We start from the raw sequence: 20370 nt of genomic DNA, 5'->3' as shown, positions 1-20370 counted from the left end.
AAGGGGGTCTTTGGCAACGGAGAGGCCATTGGACGAATCGCCAAGTGGGCCACATATCTTGCCTCTTTCCATCTCAAGCTCGCGACTCTCACATTCGTCATGTCCCAAGTACTTGCAGACTTTGTCGCCGAGTGGCAGTCGACACCGCTCCCCGCTGCAGAGGAGCCCCGGCGGAACCTGGTTTGTTGTAATATAGTAGTGTACGCATACTCATGTTTTTTCTTTGAAGAACCTACAATCGACTTATGTAACGATGGCAATCATGGGGGGTGCGGGATGTTCCATGAAAACTCTTATATTCGTATTTCAATACATACTTGTTTCCATCTTAACAAACAGCCAAGTTGGCTATGTGTTCTAATACAGCAGATAGCACAACTTATTAACAAATCACAATTTATAAAAAATAAATTTTGTTGAAAGAACAAGCAGAAGCTAAATGCAACTGAACTTATAAAAAGGTATCAACTACGGAAACCAGAAAGTACTTACACAAGTGTAGCTTGACATAAATAAGTCCATCTCAAACCAAATGATTTCTCTTGGTGCCTTAAGAACATGAAATGCCAAGCTACTAAGATTAGCATTGGAAGGTTGGATGATGGGGAAATATATAGTTACAAGAAAGTGCAAGGGCTGTGGTGTTTCACTCAGGTTTCCTCCTCACATTTTCAGGACCTCCGTTGCATATGGAAGGAGTGAAGATTTCCTCAAAACGTGGGTCACTGTGGCCCTAAACAGAACCAACACCCTAAAATATATTAAAAAACACATAAGAAAAGAGTAATCAATCAAGAGACCAGCATCATGTTAATGCAAATGGTACTACACTGCACAAAATATGACATTACGTTGTATATGTATCTTAGCCTAGCCTCCTCGTCCACCGGAAAGACGGGAAAACACAATGTAATTAACAATGAAGTAACAAAATATTAAAATGCTAGCCAGAAAATAAATCATCATACATTGTCATCAGAGTCTCCACTCAGATGGCGAATATGGTGCATTCACGTGACCACCAAGATATGCATAGGAATTGTTGGGATGCTTCAAACCAGCACTTCCATTATTAGTACAACCATAGCAGTGACCTTTATTCAGAAAAAAAAAAGAAGGGGGTTTGTCGATGAAATGACATGTAACCAAAAGGCACAAACACACAATAATATCTTTGCAGCTCAGGGTAAAGAAATATGCATATACAGTTATTGGATATGACTGCATGAACCAGTTTAACATATAACAAACACAAAGCTCCAGGTTAATGGATGAGAATATGAGATGAAGGGAAACATGGCACAGTAGGCTAACACAAAGGTAAATGATCATATACTGCAGCTAGAGCATTTACAATGGTATCTAACAGATTGGTAGTTCAATTAGTGGACTTGCAAACTGTATTTCAATGATATTTAATCTGATATAAGGGTGTAGAATACCATTGTCATTAGGTTTGACCATGCAGAAACGGGTGACAGCCATCTCTTCATATTCTCCTTCCATAAGTTTGATTTCAACGAAGAATATATCGACGGTACCACAGTCAGAATCATCATCTCCTTTAGTCTTCATGGTGAAGTTCAAATGATAGTACCTACTCGTCTTAAGGATGGTGCTATCGGGCTCAGAAATACATTGGTAGTGCAGAACATCATTGAGTTCATATGCAAGATCCTAAAAATAAGAAGCATGAAAGGGATCAGAATTGTTACAGGACTAAGACAATATATAAGACAGTTCAACACTGGTAGCAAGTTATAGAGCGTGAGGGCAGGAAGGAGAGAGAGATAGAGAGCAAACCCCCATCAGTTTGTGATCCTCATTATACTTGTCTACTAAAGCTTGAGCCAGTAGGCGCATTCAAGCACAGCTTCTCTCAATTATTTCCGATTTTGGACATTTCATCCTCGTGCCATCAAGCCAGTAGAGAGATCTTCTTATAGCCATCTCCACTGGAGAAACTCCCTCTTGCTTCTTGAACCTAATTTAGATCAATACATTCTATATGATCAGTAGATTCTACTGGCTTGTAAAGGACTAATGGTTGACAGAATTTACTGCTGCGGTTCAGGTGAAAATGTACTTTGGTAGTCTTCAGCTATGCTTACAATGTAGGCTCTGAATGAACAACTTTCACAAACAATTCACAAAAATAATGTTTCCTTAACTTAACTTGGTAGCAGAACAGGAATCTAGTAATATCTACTCTTTCCATCAGCTTGTCAGTTTTTCTATATCATCTAAGTTATGTATTCTTTTTCTGATTTATGCTGTATAATCTGTGACTATCTTTTGTGAACAATGTTTGCATATATACATAACCAATTGAAAGGGTGCACACAAAACGAGATAAGTGGATTTTTCAAGATAATAAAAGAACAAAATTGAGAAGCATTACATTGTATGCTTGAGCTCATCAAGATGGCAATCGATGGCAATGTTGGCTTCCTGTAAGCTCTGGAATGGGCCACCCAGGTGAGGATATATGTGAAAATCCCCTTCACGGTCAACCCTGATGTAAAACGTCAAGCCCCAATCAGAACGTCTACGGGACAAGAGGGTTGAGGAAAGGCATCGCCTTGATCTCACGTTGGTCTCATGAGCTGCTGCCGGGGAGGTGGTGGTGGCAGTGGCCGATCCTTTCACTGCTATAGAGGAGAGGAACTCTTTCAATGCCGATAACGAAGATCCAGGGTTAATTAATGACACGCACACGGCGCCCCTGCTCCTCACACCTGAAGTAGAAAAGGCTCGGCCGATGAGTATATATATAGAAAATTAATATCTGGAGGTATATATACGTACTGGTGTATTGGAGTCCAGGCCTAATTAGAGATGCTAATGGCCGAGTAATCACTTGATTAATGATAGCCCATCTTGATCAAATTCTGGAATTAGTACGCAACAAACTAACCCCAGTAGCCCATGTGCCATCACGGCCTTTCCCCATACCCCATGTACGTAGTAACTGTTTTGCCGAGCGCAGGTGCCATCAATCAGATCAATTGATTGATCCCCTGTACGTGCATCTGGCTGCTAGGGCGCTTGCCGCCGCCGCCGTCGCTCGCCACAACGCCATCTACGGCTAGGCGTCGGGAGGCCACCCTTTCGATACAAGCAGGTACTAGTACCAATAGTGGCTATTAGCTATTAGTAATTCTATTTTGTGAATGAGAACGTTACTCTGAATGTTAGTATTTCTTTTGATTTAGTTTTTGGGATAGATCGCCGCCGCCTGCATGCGCTAGGGCATTGGAGCATTGCCATCAGCTGTCTCAAGGAAGATTTGGCGGTTCGTTGAGTCTATAGCTAGCGTCAACCGTCGACACAAGCTCGTCCCAATGAAGCAGTTGTCGCTTGTTGGTGAGTATCAAGTCCTATACCATAGTCTTATGCTTCATGTGGTCAGAGTTAAACCAAAATCTCAAGTTATATCCAACATATAATAAGACTACACAAATTACGAGGTAATGTTATTATTACATTGGTTACTACAAATCATAAACTTGTATAACAACTATACATCAAGATGACAATCGGATTTTTTTTTGGTTTGTTAGATTTCGAGAATGATATTGTTGACTTGTTTGATATATAGGTAATAGGTTTTGCAGTCTAGAGTTATACTTAAATAAACTAACAAAAGTGTTATTTTATTCCAAATTGTGAACTATATGTACTTGCAATTTGATTCCATTGATATATACAATAGACTTCTACAATGTTATATATGATTGGTTGGTTTTGGCTTCTTCTCGCCCCCCTCATGCTCAAATCCTGGCTCCGCCCCTGTCTAGTAATACCTAATCGATAAACAGAACAAATCGATTTTTGACTAGATTGGAAACAGAAATCGATTGTAAATCGAGATTGAGAGGCCACACCGTGGAGATAGACGCCGCCGCCGATCGCTATCGCGGGGTGGGGTGCCGCTATGCACGTAGTTCCCGTTCGTATCAAAGTAAGCGATCGGTGCCACATCGGCGACAGGGCGTTCAGCGCCGTCCCATGTACGGCGACGACGGCCTGTGAGAGGGAGAGCCATGGGGTTGCCGACGACTCGTGGAGAGGATCACGGACTTTTGTTATTTAAACATGAGGATCACGGAGTATATTTCCAAGGAGGGTTCATGAATCATGAGGATCGCTTTTTTTTTTACTCAGAAACCTCCTTTGAAAACAATTAGTGAATATTCCTCACTCGAAATAGGCTTTCGCTCTATTTTATATAAATAAAGCCAACATTCATACCACATGTCCAAGTGCACCAAAGCAACATAGACAGTTGGGTATCAGTACAATCACACACAAAGAAAACATAAAAGAAATAGGAAAAAAGGCCACCAAGTGACTGCAAACTCAACGATCCTATTGCGAGGATAGGCGGCGAGCGGTAGCAAGAAGCACAACCAGCATAACTCCTAGACGATTGCGGCCCCGTTGCCTAGATAACGGGTGCCAGTACGGCAAGAAAGTAAGGAATTTAAAGAAAGAGTCGGAAGCACACCTAGAGAAGACCTCTCAATACCCATTTTATTACGGTCGTTCACACCGTCCAGGCCAATGCCATAAACACAAGCCAGAATAGGCGCCGCTGCCGCCGGGTCTGGTTGGCTCTAGTTTCAAGGAATCCCGCTAGGTCTAGGGACTCCCAGTCAGGCCCCAGGGCCTCATAGACGAAACTTCCAAAGGGATCGCACCACGGTGCTGGAGAAAAGGATATGGGACCTTGTCTCCGGGACCTCATAGAGAGGACACAAGCCATTACCAGGACCGTGTCTCTTAAGCACCTCCGTCCCTGAGGGAAGTCGATCCCGAAACAATTGTCGCGCAAAATCTTGATCTTTAGGGGCAACTGGGCTTTTCGGAGAGGAGCAGTACAAGGAATGGTGGGCCAACGACACAACGCATGGTATGCCGAGCCTACAGAGAAGACACCCGAAGGTGAGAGACTCCAAGATACGGTGTCTGGATAATCCGCGAGCACCGGCGGGAGGGCAGACCACAGATTAGCCCACTCTATAGTCTTTGCCTGCCCAAATGTCCTTCAGAACAAGATGTTCCAATGTCCATTCTGGACAGCCGTCGAGACAACACCATCGGGCCAGCGCAAATAACATACAAGCTTTGGAATCCCGAACATAGCAACCCCCCCAACCATGGATCAAGCCAGAATAGAGTGCGTTCTACATTGCCTATAGAGAAGGACACTCCTAGGCGGATTTCCCGCTTGATCTACCGATGGACTCCCAGAATTGGGATCCCTCCGTGCGCGAGCAAGCAAGGAGGGGCTCGCCCCGTAAATACTTAACATGAAGAAGCGGCAGCCACAACCCCCCTCCCCTCGAATGATCTGCCATACCCAACGTAATGAGGGCCACACTCATGTGACGAGGAGCAATGATGCCTAACCCACCGAGGTCCTTTGGCATACAGATGTCCGCCCACTTGACCATAAGGTATTTTTGCCGGCCGGCCGCCGCCTGCCAGAATAGCCAGGCAAGATCTTTATCAAACGAGCTATGAATCCATATGATAGTGTTTTTATTCCTCAAAGCATGCAAATCATTTTTATAAGCACGTGACTGGCTCTAAAGGTTACCAGTCAACCCATATGATAGTGTTTTTGAATTATTTTGAAAGAGCTCAAGACATTTCTGAAGGTGTAGTAGTCAGTGCATTTCATGTTTTTCATGTAGTCGTGAAGTTAAGTGAACTACCTGAAGGATTGAAAGTGGTGATAATATTTGTAGACAGTAGATTTCACATATGTTTTATGTAAACACCACATATTTATACATAAGCATCCCAATAAATACATGACGAACAACATATTGGTCTAATAGAAATACAACAAGAAAATAGCCCATGAAATTAAATTAACATGCCAATCAACACAAACATCTAAGTGGTAGCAGTTCACTGTCCGTAGTTTTCTTTTTTCGTTGGTTATAGCCGCTCAACGATTCCTCGTGTGTCTTGTACCGGGTTGGGAGCTCTTCCCTTAGGGTTGGTCGAAAAAGCGCCATGTTGTTCGTATCGGGACAGTGATGCGATGCACCCTTCATGGTCAGGATCCTCTGATACAACTTGTAGCTCACGTATGCACCCTTTGCTGCATAGGTCAAGTGCAACAAAGAAGTTAACATTTTCCACTCCTAGTAGTGGTGGAGTGGTTTGGGGAATTAATGGTGTTTTCAAGTCATTGTACGGGTTGTCTATGATGGCTATTGTGAGGTCCTCCTTGGCTCCTTGGAGTCCCTTTCAACGTCCTCCTTGGATTCCTAAAGTCGGTGACGGAGACGCTACAATTGGGGACCACGGGTTGCAGTGTCAAATGATAGAAACGTCATCGGGTGCATAGTGCTTGCAGCGAATGGCATGTTACCAACATATTGAATTCATGCTTCAGCCAGTTGCTTCAAAAGTCCGAACTGATGGAGGAAGGCTGGCAATATATTTTAACACTCCCCTCACGTCTAGTCTATTTTAGTCTTAGAGGTGTAATCAATGTAGGCAACATGATATTTTTTAATACTACATTGGCAGGGTCTAGAACTTAAGAGCTCTTGGCTCAGATACCATATTGAATTCATGCTCCAGCCAATATTGCAAAAGCCAAAGTGATGGAGAAAGGTGGGAAATGTATTTTAACAGTCACCACATGCAGCACAGGCAATGGGTTTCGAAATGTGTAGCCAACATTCCTAAGGCACTACTGTCTGTTGGGTTAGAGCACATGAGGAAGGAGTGGTCTAGGATTTCAACCTAGCAGTACAAATGTTTCAAAATCCAAAACAATAGCAAGGTGTGAAGGAAATATGCCCTAGAGGCAATAACAAAGTTGTTATTTTATATTTCCTTATTCATGATAAAGGTTTATTATTCATGTTATAATTGTATTGATCGGAAACATAAATACATGTGTGAATACATAAACAAATACCGTGTCCCTAGTAAGCCTCTACTAGACTAGCTCGTCGATCCAAGATGGTTAAGGTTTCCTAACCATAGACATGTGTTGTCCTTTGATAACGGGATCACATCATTAGGAGAATGATGTGATGGACAAGACCCATCCGTTAGCTTAGCATAATGATCGTTCAGTTTATTGTTGTTGCTTTCTTCATGTCAAATACATATTCCTTCAACTATGAGATTATGCAACTCCCGGATACCGGAGGAATACCTTGTGTGCTATCAAACGTCACAACGTAACTGTGTGATCATAAAGATGCTCTACAGGTATCTCCAAAGGTGTTTGCTGAGTTGGCATATATCGAGATTAGGATTTGTCACTCCGAGTATCGGAGAGGCATCTCTAGGCCCTCTCGGTAATACACATCATAAGCTTGCAAGCAAACGACTAAGAGTTAGTCACGAGGTGATGTATTACGGAACGAGTAAAGAGACTTGCCGGTAACAAGATTAAACTAGGTATGAAGATACCGACGACCGAATCTCAGGCAAGTAACATACCGATGGACAAAGGGATTTATGTATGTTTCATAACGGTTCGACCGATAAAGATCTACGTAGAATATGTAGGAACCAATATGGGCATCCAGGTTCCGCTATTGGTTATTGACCGGAGAGGTGTCTCGGTCATGTCTACATAGTTCTCGAACCCGTAGGGTCCGCACGCTTAACGTTCGTTGACGATATAGTATTATATGAGTTATGTGATTTGGTGACCGAATATTGTTCGGAGTCCCGGATGAGATCACGAACATGACGAGGAGTCTCGAAATTTTCTAGAGGTAAAGATTGATATATAGGACGATAGTATTCAGACACCGGAAGTGTTTCGGAGGGTACCGGGTACATATCGGATCACCGGAAGGGGTTCCGGGCACCCCCGGCAAAAGATATGGGCCTTATGGGCCAAGAGGGGAAATGCACCAGCCACAAGGGGCTGGTGCGCCCCCCATATGGGCCGGCCAAGGTGGAGAAGGAAAGGGAAGGAGGAAAGGAAAGAAAGGGAATAGTATCCCCCTTCCTTTCCCCTCCCCCCTCTTTCCTTCCCCCTCCGACTAATATGGCAGGGGAGGGGCGCGCGGCTTGGGAGGAGCCCAAGTAGGATTCGGCCCACTTGGAGCGCCTCCTGGCAGCCTCCCCTCTCACTCCCACCTACATATATGTGGGGGGCGCCCCTAGCACAACCAGACAATTGCCTAGCCATGTGCGGCGCCCCCCTCCACCGTTTACGCCCCCGGTCATATTTTCATAGTGCTTAGGCGAAGCCCTGCGGAGATCACTTCACCATCACCGTCACCACGCCGTCGTGCTGATGGAACTCATCTACTACCTCGACGTCTTGCTGGATCAAGAAGGCAAGGGACGTCACCGAGATGAACGTGTGCAGAACGCGGAGGTGCCATGCGTTTGGTACTTGATCGTTTGAAGCACGAAAAAGTTCGACTACATCAACCGCGTTGTGAAACGCTTCGCTTACGGTCTACAAGGATACGTAGACACTCTGTCCCCCTCATTGCTATGCATCTCCATGGATGGATCATTGCGTGTGCGTAGAATTTTTTTTGTTTTCCATGCAACGATTCCCAATAGTGGCATCCGAGCCAGGTCTATGCGTAGATGATATGCACGAGTAGAACACAATGAGTTGTGGGCGGTGATAGTCATACTGCTTACCACCAACGTCTTATTTTGATTCGGCAGTATTGTGGGATGAAGATGCCCGGACCAACCTTACATGTCCACGCACATGAGATCGGTTCCACCGACTGACATGCAACTAGTTTTGCATAAAGGTGGCTGGCGGGTGTCTGTTTCTCCTTCCTTAGTTGAATAAAATTTGACTACGGCCGGTCCTTAAAGAAGGTTAAAACAGCAAACTTGACGAATCACCGTTGTGGTTTTTGCCGTAGGTGAGAACGGTTCTTGCTAGAAGCCCGTAGCAGCCACGTAAAACTTGCAACAACAAAGTAGAGGACGTCTAACTTGTTTGTGCAGGGTATGTTGTGATGTGATATGGTCAAGACATGATGTGATATACGTTATTGTATGAGATGATCATGTTTTGTAAGTTATCGGAAACCGGCAGGAGCCTTATGGTTGTCTCTTTATTGTATGAAGTGCAAACGCCATGTAATTGCTTTACTTTATCGCTATGCGTTAGCAATAGTTGTAGAAGCAATAGTTGGCGAGACGACCACGACGCAACTATGGAGATCAAGGTGTCGAGCCAGTGACGATGGATATCATGACGATGCTTTGGAGATGGAGATCAAAAGCACGAGATGATGATGGCCATATCATGTCACATATTTTGATTACATGTGATGTTTATCTTTTATGCATCTTATTTTGCTTAGTATGATGGTAGCATTATAAGATGATACCTTCACTAAATTTCAAGGTAAAAGTGTTCTCCCCGAGTATGTGCCGTTGCTAGAGTTCGTCGTTTCGAGACACCACGTGATGATCGGGTATGATAGACTCTGCGTTCACATCCAATGGGTGTAAGCCAGATTTACACACGCGAAATACTTGGGTTAAACTTGACAAGCCTATAATGTACAGACATGGCCTCGAAACACTGGAGACTGAAAGGTTGAACGTGAATCATATAGTAGATATGATCAACATAGAGATGCTCACCATTGATGACTACCCCATCTCACATGATGATCGGACATGGGTTAATTGATATGGATCATGTATCACTTAGACAACTTGAGGGATGTTGATTTAAGTGGGAGTTCATTAGTAATTTGATTAATTGGACTTAATTTATCATGAACTTAGTCCTGATAGAATTTGCAAATTTGTGTTGTAGATCAATAGCTCGCGATATAGCTTAAGGAAATATGCCCTAGAGGCAATAATAAAGTTGTTATTTATATTTCCTTATATCATGATAAATGTTTATTATTCATGCTAGAATTGTATTAACCGGAAACTTGATACATGTGTGAATACATAGACAAAACAGAGTGTCCCTAGTATGCCTCTACTTGACTAGCTCGTTAATCAAAGATGGTTAAGTTTCCTGACCATAGACATGTGTTGTCATTTGATGAACGGGATCACATCATTAGGAGAATGATGTGACAGACAAGAGCCATCCGTTAGCTTAGCATAATGATCATTAAGTTTTATTGCTATTGCTTTCTTCATGACTTATACATATTCCTTTGACTATGAGATTATGCAACTCCCGAATACCGGAGGAACACCTGTTGGCTATCAAATGCCACAATGTAACTGGGTGCTTATAAAGATGGTCTATAGGTGTCTCCGAAGGTGTTTGTTGGGTTGGCATAGGTCAAGATTAGGATTTGTCACTCCGAGTATCGGAGAGGTATCTCTGGGCCCTCTCGGTAATGCACATCATGATAAGCCTTGCAAGCAATGTGACTAATGAGTTAGTTATGGGATGATGCATTACAGAACGAGTAAAGAGACTTGTTGGTAACGAGATTGAACTAGGTATGAGGATACTGACGATCGAATCTCGGGCAAGTAACATACCGATGACAAAGGGAATGGCGTATGTTGTCATTGCGGTTTGACCGATAAAGATCTTCGAATAATATGTAGGAACCAATATGAGCATCCAGGTTCCGTTGTTGGTTATTGATCGAAGATGTATCTCGGTCATGTCTACATAGTTCTTGAACCCGTAGGGTCCGCATGCTTAATGTTCGATGACGATTTGTATTATGATTTATGTGTTTTGGTGACTGTTGGGGATATAGTTATTGAGTTAACCCGTCCAAGAGGGGCCGGGTTATATTCATAGGGACTCATAAAGACAAAGCCCAGGAAGGAATTGAAGATGGCGGTGCATGAGGATAACTTATGAAGGGCCCAAAGCCCAAAGGCGGCTTAAGGCCCGTAGGTGTAAACCGCCATATGTGTATAACTTGTATGATAAGGCAATTGTAGTTAAGTCACCAGGCCGGACACGTTTATGAGCCGGCCGGGACTCTGTAAGCCACCGGGCGTCAACCTGAGTATATAAAGGGACGACCCGACGGCGAGTTAAGGGCAAGAGAGAAGAGATCGAAAGCTAGGTCAAGCGTATTCGCTCCCTGGTAATCGAGACATAAGTAATACCACCTCAACTGGATTAGGCCTTTACCTTCACCGCAAGGGGCCGAACCAGTATAAACTCCCTGTGTCCTTTGTCCCATTTTAACCCCTTCAAGCTAATCTCGTTGTGATGGCTCCACGACTAAGTCCTTGCACTAGGACATCTGCCGTGACAAACCGACGACAGTTGGCGCCCACCGTGGGGCTATCGCACGATGGTTTCAAGTTCTTAGAGGGCAACTTCGAAGGGATCAAGGGATACGTTGTGGGCCGGATGACCAAGAGTCGTCGCGGCAAGCTCTACATCAACGACGCAGGCTGGGGCCCCGAGGCCGGCTCAATTGAGTACGGGTACCGGGTCCCCTTTGGCGGAATTCACGTTTTCATCGGCAAGATCGGCAAGCCTGGCCCTGAGCCGGACATTTGCACTGACATCGTCAAGACGGCTCAGCATGCAAGACCCGCCCGAGTTCAGCCCGCCATGAATCATGCCTTCGTGGGATTCATCCATGGAGTGGAATCTAAGGATAGATCGATATCTGGTGATGAGACGGTCGTCTACTCTGACGGTGAGTCGTCCATCGATGAGACCGAGTCGTTGTATCAACTACAAGACGGCCGGCTTGAGGGTTGTTCCGATGACGACAGTATTCCGGACCCCTCTGAGCCGCCGAACAGGGTTGCGATCTTTATGGCCGGTACGCAGCAAGTGCAGAACTCGTTGACTGCGGCAGAGATGATTTTTGGGTCAGCAGCGGCAACGGCTGCCAGGGCAGGAGGCCCTGTGCGCCTGCCGGCTCAGGTTTTAACTGACTTGCTGGATAAACTGACATCATTGTTAACAGTAGTGGTTAACCCGGCGGATCAGGATCAGCATAATGCGGTGTCGCAAAGTTGCATGATGGGATAGCACAGGCCAAGGAGGAGTTGATTGCCAGAAAACACTAGGATGGCCGAGGAGCGGGCTGCTTTGGAATGCTCAGGCACAACGGATTCAGTCAGAGTCCTTCCGGCTCATGGCTGGATCAGAACGCTTCAAATGAAGTCATGAGGAGGAGGCATCAGACTCGCCTACCTTCAGTTTACGAGGCGAGAAATCTCCTTTAACATGCCCGGAGCAGGGCCAGGAACCAGCCAATGATAAACCGGGTTGAAACGCCTGGACAGGAGCACCGGCTCAGCCGCGCACGACGGACCCGCCTCGTCAGAACAATATCCCACCGTAGCACCGACGCCACCGGGTCATTTTTCTAACCCCTTGGATAACATGATCGTTGCAGCATCACGATGGCGGCTCTACTAGTCGAAGGCGAGTCTCCAACAGCGGTTGAAACACGAAGGGCTAGAGAACTACTTCAGACAACGTTGGTTCAGCAGCAGGCTTATGCTTACAGTCATGACATGATTCATTCAACCCCTCGCCCGAGCCGAAGTTATAGCAGGCATATCGAAGAACCCGCCGTGTCCAGCAGTGGGCGGAACTGCAACCCGCCCCGTGGACATAACCCGGCAGGTGGTGGGGTTAATGCCCAGAACGTAGTGGATCAAGGAAGAGCGCGTCGGGAAGCGGAGCTGGCGTCTCAATATGCGCCTCGCCAGCCTTCCCCGGTTCATCCGACGACTTCGGTGGAGACAGGTGTGACTTTCAGGACTTTGGGTGTGCCATGTTTGGCACCGGCTCTGTGTAATGTACGTTTACCCAAAGATTTTAAGGGTCCCCGTAAGGTGCCCAACTACACTGCCGACTTACCCCCTAAAACATGGGTCGAGAGTTATGTGATGGCAATGGAACTGTTGGATGTTGACGATGCTGCATGTGCGAAGTACTTCGCCATGATGTTGGAAGGGACAGCTCGTACTTGGTTGAAAGGGTTGCCAGCCAACTCCATTGGGTCATGGACCGAGTTAAAAGCCCGGTTTATTAAGAATTTTAAAGATACATGCAAGCAGCCCATGTCAATTGTGGATTTAGCCTCATGTGTCCAAGAAGAAGGTGAGTCAACAACCCATTGGGTGCGTCGGGTCTCGACAATCCTGCACTCGTCGGATCACATCAATGCCGATTCAGCAGTTTTAATGTTGGAGAACAATTGTCGTTTCACGCCCCTGAAGCAGTAATTAGGACGGCTCAAACGCCACTGCAACGACATGGGGACACTCATGGCGGCTCTGGTTAAGTACGCTGACTCTGATGGTACCAAGGACCCCGATTCTGATGATGAAAAGCCGGGAAAGGGAAAGAAGAGCAGCAGCACCAGAGGGCAGCAGCATAACCGGTGAATCAGGGAGGCAACGGTAAGCGCAAAGCTGATAATAGTTTGGACTTTGTGGCTAACACCAATACGCAGAATAATGGTCAGTGTCGTAAGGGTAAACCGCCCCCACGGGCTGGAGGATCAGGCTTCAACCTTGAGCAGCTGCTAAATCAGTCCTGCCCAAGGCATGGTACACGAGAAAGACCGTCTGGCCACCTCTGGAAGGATTGCTTCATTATGAAGGAGTACAAAAATTCCAATCTGTTTCAAGACAATCATGGGCCGGGCGGCGGCTCAAGCTCCGGCTCTCACGGTCCGGGTTACGGTGGCGGCGGCTCTGACTCTGGTTTCCAAGGTAATCAAGGCAATCAGGGCGGTTACCATCAACAGTCAGGACAGGGGAATCAACAGCAGCAATCTGGGTATCCGAGAAACTCAAAGTAGTTGAACAGCGGGCAGTACCACGTCTTCACCACAAGTTTATGCAAGTGGGATCAGAAGCTCCATAAAAGGGCGGTGAACGCTGTTGAGCCGGCGATTCCCCATTACTTGCGCTGGTCTGAGCATCCCATTGTATGGAGTCGGGATGATCACCCGCCCCGGGTTGATAACCCGGGTCATTTAGCTTTGGTGGTGGCGCCTCAGGTAGGAGGATATAAGTTCACTAAGGTACTCATGGACGGAGGAAGCAGCATCAATATCCTTTATTATGAAACTTTCCGCCGCATGGGGTGACAGATAAAAATCTGAAGTCATCGAACACTGTTTTCCATGGCGTGGTGCCGGGTAAGTTGGTGTACCCAGTTGGTAAGATAGCTCTAGAAGTTGCTTTTGGAGACGATCATGACTCTAGGTTGGAGACATTGACCTTTGAAGTGGTGAAAATCAAGAGCCCTTATCATCCTTTGTTTGGACGGCCGGGTTATGCTAAGTTCATGGCCAGGCCTTGTTATGTTTACCTGCAGCTAAAGATGCCGGGTCACAAGGGAACCATCACTGTTCACGGGAGCCGGAAGATCGCTTTAGAGTGTGAGGAGGGTGATGCAGCCTATGCTGAGTTGGTCTGTGCAACAGAGGAGTTGAAATTTTACAAAGATAATGTTGACCCGGCAGACATGACATCTTTGAAAAAGCCAACTACGGAGCATGACCAGGCCCTGAAGTTTAAGTCGGCAGATGATACCAAGATGGTGGATTTTGTTCCTGGCGATTCATCCAAGCAGTTCAGCATCAGTGCTAATCTGGATCCGAAATAGGAAAGCGCGCTCATCGAGTTCATCCGTGAGAACCGGGACATCTTTGCATGGAAACCTTCTGACATGCCAGGTGTACCAAGGGAACTCGCTGAGCACACTCTTAATATTAATCCCAAGTTTAAGCCGGTCAAGCAGTTTCTTCGTCGTTTTAATGAAGAGAGGCGTAAGGCCATTGGTGAAGAGGTAGCCCGGCTTTTGGCGGTTGGGTTTATTGTTGAAGTTTTTCACCCTGAGTGGTTGGCTAACCCGGTGCTGGTGCTTAAGAAGAATGGCACTTGGCGTATGTGTGTGGACTACACGGATTTAAACAAAGCTTGTCCGGCTGATCCTTTCGCTCTCCCTCGTATTGACCAGATTATTGATGCTACGGCGGGTTGTGAGCGATTGAGTTTATTGGATGCTTATTCTGGATATCATCAGATTAAGATGGCAGTTAAGGACGAGGAGAAGACAGCTTTTATCACTCCCTTTGGAGCCTTCTGTTATGTGTCTATGCCTTTTGGGCTCAAGAATGCCCAGGCAACTTACCAGCGCTATGTGCAGAATTGTCTTCATAATCAAATTGGGCGCAATGTTCACGCTTAAGTGGATGATATTGTAGTGAAATCCAGAAAGAAGGAGACCTTGATAGAAGACTTGAAGGAAACCTTTGATAACCTCCGGGTTTATAAGATGATGCTTAACCCGGCCAAATGCGTCTTTGGTGTGCCAGCAGGCAAGCTTTTAGGTTTTCTGGTTTCTAACAAAGGCATTGAAGCTAATCCGGAGAAGATCAAAGCCATTACTTCTTTGGCTAAGCCGGCGTGTGTCAATGATGTTCAACGTCTGGCGGGTTGTATTGCGGCCTTGAGCCGGTTCATAAGCCGGTTGGAAGAGAAGGCTATCCCTTTGTATCAGAGGATGAAAAAGACAGATAATTTTGTCTGGAGCGATGACGCTGACGCAGCGTTTGAGGACTTGAAGAAACAGTTGGCTGAGCCGCCCGTTCTTGCTACCCCTGTGGACAAGGAGCCATTGATGTTGTATGTGGCTGCTAATGCCCGGGCTGTGAGCGTAGACATTGTGGTGGAACGGAAGGAGGCAGGCAAGGAATATCCGGTTCAAAGGCCAGTTTACTACATCAGTGAGGTGCTTATCGAGTCCAAGCAGAGGTATCCGCACTGGCAGAAGCTTGTATATGGGGTGTTCATGGTCAGTCGGAAGCTTAAGCAATATTTTTTGGGCCATCCTATCACTGTGGTAAGTTCTGCTCCCTTAGGGGATATTATTCAGAACAGAGAAGCTATAGGTCGGATAGCCAAGTGGGCTATTGAGCTTGGACCTCATGGTTTGAAGTATATGCCTCGCACGGCCATCAAGTCTCAAGCGCTGGTGGATTTCATCAATGACTGGACAGAGCTACAGATGCCTGAAGAAAAGCCAGATAACACGTGTTGGACTATTCACTTTGATGGGTCCAGGCAATTGGAGGGCTTGGGGGCTGGAGTTGTGCTAGCTTCCCCTTGAGGTGATAAATTATGTTATGTTCTCCGGTTGATGTTCCCATCTACTAACAATGCGGCTGAGTATGACGCCTTGCTGCACGGTCTTCGGATGGCTAAGGAGATGAACTTAAGCCGGGTAAGGTGCTTTGGCGACTCAGACTTGGTAGCTCAACAAGTTTCTGGTACTTGGGATTCTAAGGATCCACTCATGGCGGCTTATCATCGAGAGGTTGATGCTATTGCGGGTCACTTCAAGGGTTATCAGGTTGAGCATATTGATCGAAGGAAAAACGAGGCGGCTGATGCTTTAAGCCGGCTCGGTTCTCAGCGTAAGCCGGTGCCACCCAATACTTTCTTAGATATTCTGTATAACCCCTCAGTCAAGTTGCCTACAGAGGAGGATCTTGCTATTCCTGACCCAGAAGCACAGTTGGTGGCGGCTATTCATGCTATTCCTGATTGGACAGTCCCGTATTTGGCTTATATGACCTGGGGTGAGTTACCTGAGGATGAAACCTTAGCCAGGCAGATAACCCGGCGGTCTAAGTCAATGACAATTGTCAATGGAGAGCTGCATCACTGCAGTGTTACAGGGGCCTTTCAACGTTGTGTTTCTCCAAAAGAGGGCCGTGAGATCCTGCGTGAGATTCATGAAGGAGACTGTGGTCATCATGCCGGTTCAAAGTCTCTCGTGGCTAAAGCTTTTCGTCATGGATTTTATTGGCTGACGGCTCATGCTGATGCTGAAGACCTGGTCAGTAGGTGTGATGGATGTCAGAAATTTTCACGACGAGCCCATGTGCCGGCTCAAGAATTGAGGATGATTCCAATTACTTGGCCGTTTGCAGTTTGGGGGCTTGATATGGTTGGACCTTTCAAAAGGTCCAAGGACAAAAAGACACATCTCCTGGTGGCGGTTGACAAATTTACAAAGTGGGTTGAGGCCGAGCCGGTCAGTAAATGTGATGTTGCGATGGCGGTTCAGTTCATTAAAAATGTGATTTTCCGTTTTGGCTTTCCCCACAGTATCATAACTGATAATGGCACTAATCTGTCCAAGGGTGCTATGAAAGAATTTTGTCAACGTGAGCATATCCGGCTTGACGTGTCGTTAGTGACTCACCCCCAATCTAATGGTCAAGCGGAAAGAGACAATCAAGAGATCCTGAGAGGCATCAAGCCCCGGCTTATGGTCCCCCTACAGAGGACGCCGAGTTGTTGGGTGGAGGAGTTACCTTCGGTGTTATGGAGCATTAATACCACCCCCAACAGATCTACGGGTTACACGCCCTTCTTCATGGTTTATAAAGCAGAGGCGGTTCTCCCTAGTGACATCCGTCATGACTCACCGCGTGTGGCGGCTTATGTTGAAGCTGACAATGAAAAGGCACGTCAGGAATCACTTGACCTATTAGATGAGGAGAGTGACATCGCGGCGGCTTGTTCGGTGATCTACCAGCAAGATCTGCGCCGCTATCACAGCCGCCGGGTTAAAACCAGAACTTTTCAAGAAGGTGATCTGGTGCTCCAGCTTATCCAGGATCAAACTGATATGCACAAGTTATCCCCACCTTGGAAGGACCTTTTGTGGTCAGTAAGAATCTCAACAATGGGTCCTACTACCTTATCGATGTTCGAGAGCACAAAGACTCACGTAAGTCGGAGGAGGAGACCCACCGGCCGTGGAATATTGCTCATCTTCGGCCTTACTACACCTGAGCCACTAGCTCTTCTGATGTACATATTTTGACAATGTATATATTATGATCAATATAATAAAGCCGGCATCCCTGTTAAAGCAGGGCCTCTGTCGCTTTCTCTTTAAATAACGAGTTTTTGGTCGCTTGGGGGCTTCTGCTTTTATAAAGCGAAGTTATGATTACCCTTTGATCCGGCTTATAGGCCATATATATATATATATATATATATATATATATATATATATATAGGGATTGACTATTTGTCACCCTGGGTGAGGAATAGTTATTCTTCACCCCCCTCTGTTTCAACATTAATGCACCATAATTTTTACTTTCCGTAAATTTTGGCTTATTTTAGACGTAAAAAGAGAACATAAGAAAACATATATTTGCCATAAAAAATACTTTATATCATGTAAAATTACATACGTAAAAATATAGTGTAAAATATACGTAAAATATGATTTTTTTTTTGTCTTGTGACCTATATTTTTCTTTTCCTATGCCAAATTTTACATAGTGAATCAATATGAATGTAACTATTTGTATTCCAAATATAATTTATTTATGAAACGGTCGTAAAATTACCTCGGGTGAAGAATAAGTTATACTGCCCCAGGGTGATGAATAGTATCACTATATATATATATAAACTTGGGGGCTTGCTACCCAGGTTAAAGGGACTAAAGAGAGTCAGTTGCAAAAGCACAACTCAAACATAGGTGCCCATTGAGCACAGCTCAAAAATATTTCTTGGGGGCTCTTTGTTCTAAAGGACAAGAGTTTTTATGACGCTTGTAATAGGCTTAAAAGCCAGGCTTGGAAGCCAGGCGTATTCACCTAAAACCCTGGGTTATCCTTCCTTTTTAAGTCTGCCACTCCACCTAGGTAATCCTGGAATGACCCGCCGTACTTTTGACAAGTCAATCTCATGCAGACCCTGAACTTGTCAAAGTTAAAACGACGATTGGTTATGTGAGGTCCGGCTTATAAGGTTTGTATGAAGGTTTAACCCAGTGGCTGTGCGGCCCGTGAAAGCACTTGAGATTTAGGCTCGGCGGCCTATGAAAGCCTTGTTTTTCGTTTGTTTTTATTCAACAATTTTTTTTAGGTTTATCGAATAAGGCTTATAAAGTTTTATGGTTACAATTCACCGGTGTTTATTAACCCGGCTTGGCTTTCGACTATAAGTCGTCAGTATATGATAAGTTAATATCCGGTGTTTATTAACCCGGCCTGGTTTTCGACTATAAGTCGCCAGTATACGATAAGATAAAATCCGGTGCTTATTAACCCGGCCTGGCTTTGTTCATAAGCCGGCAATAAATGATAATTACCAGTGCTCAAATTTTGGGTTATCACCCTTACTACACTGGCTTGATAAACCAGCAGTGTGATCAAATATCACAGGTATGATATATTTTAAATTATCTATGGTTATAATTAAGGCCAGCCCTGGTTATAAACTATTTTAGTTTCTAGTGATTATATATTGGGGCATTATGACCCGTCCTGCGGTAAACCGTCAGGACACTTGTGATTTGTTTGTATACAGGAATAGATTCAAATTGCTGATATTATAAGCACAAATGGCAGACCTTCAATTGGCAGATCAACAGTGTCATGCAAACCAAAATATGCGCGGTGGCATAGCAGGTCAAGAGTTTAAGCTAGCCTATTACAAGGCATCGGATGGCCCAACCAGATTAAGCAGTCATCAAAGTTATCAATGCAGCAAATTCTTCTGATAAGTACACCGGCTTATGATTCTTGGTGGGTTGAAGGCTCGGGATCTTCCGGCACCTCTTCCTAATCTTCACCTCCTTGCTTATCCATCATCTGGAAGTTAGGCGTAGCCCAGTTGATACCGGTCAACGCTCTAAACACAGCTTCATCGTCAATAAGATTTGATGGGTCAATGTCAGGGGCAAAGGTGTGCTTACGAATCGGAGGAATAAGATATGTTGGTTCATGAACCGGCGCACCAATCTTCTTGTTGTCAGCATCATAAGCTTCCTGGTACGTAAATAAGTTGGTTTCATCAGCCAGCTTGCTAGCTAATGGGCGCATAGCTCTTGCTATTTCTGCAAAGTCATCAGCGCTGAAGTCAGATCCATCTTCCTTAACACTGGGGCAGCCGTTGGCCAAATCCTCCGGGTCAAGGTCGGCCTGCCATGCTTTGGCCCGGCTTAAAGCAGTTAAAGCACCAGCCCTATAGCAGCTCCCCATTTTAAGTCATCAATTCTTTTGGGCAGCACTGATAATTGCTTCAAAGTTCTTGGATGACTGTTGAAGGAGTCTTCTTGTGCATCGTAGCAGCGATGGTTCATTAGGCACCAGTATATAGCTACTCTACAAGAGTGTAGACAGCTTTAAGCCGCACGCGCATATCTGAGCCCAACTTCGCGCTCCGAGAACCTGTATAAACAAGGTTATAGGTAAGCCGGCAGCAGCTTCTAATATGCTTTTTACAAGTACAAGGGGGATATGTGCTCACCAAAGATGGCTGATGACATAAGGTTAATCTGCTTCTTTAAGCTGGATAACTCTTCAGTCACCGGTTTAAGTGCAGCTTCAGCATCTTCCGCTCTTTTCAGAAGGGCCGATTTCTCGA

General features: G+C 45.4%; 1 pseudogene; it reads right to left on the bottom strand.

Moving 5' to 3' along the window:
* Positions 1 to 733: 733 nt before the first annotated feature.
* Positions 734 to 19985, bottom strand: LOC123096642 (uncharacterized; annotated as a pseudogene).
* Between the last annotated feature and the right edge of the window lie 385 nt (positions 19986 to 20370).

This window comes from Triticum aestivum, chromosome 4D (genome assembly GCF_018294505.1).
Source record: "Triticum aestivum cultivar Chinese Spring chromosome 4D, IWGSC CS RefSeq v2.1, whole genome shotgun sequence".
NCBI classification, from domain to species: Eukaryota; Viridiplantae; Streptophyta; class Magnoliopsida; order Poales; family Poaceae; genus Triticum; species Triticum aestivum.
This window is presented reverse-complemented; position numbering and strand designations above follow the sequence as displayed.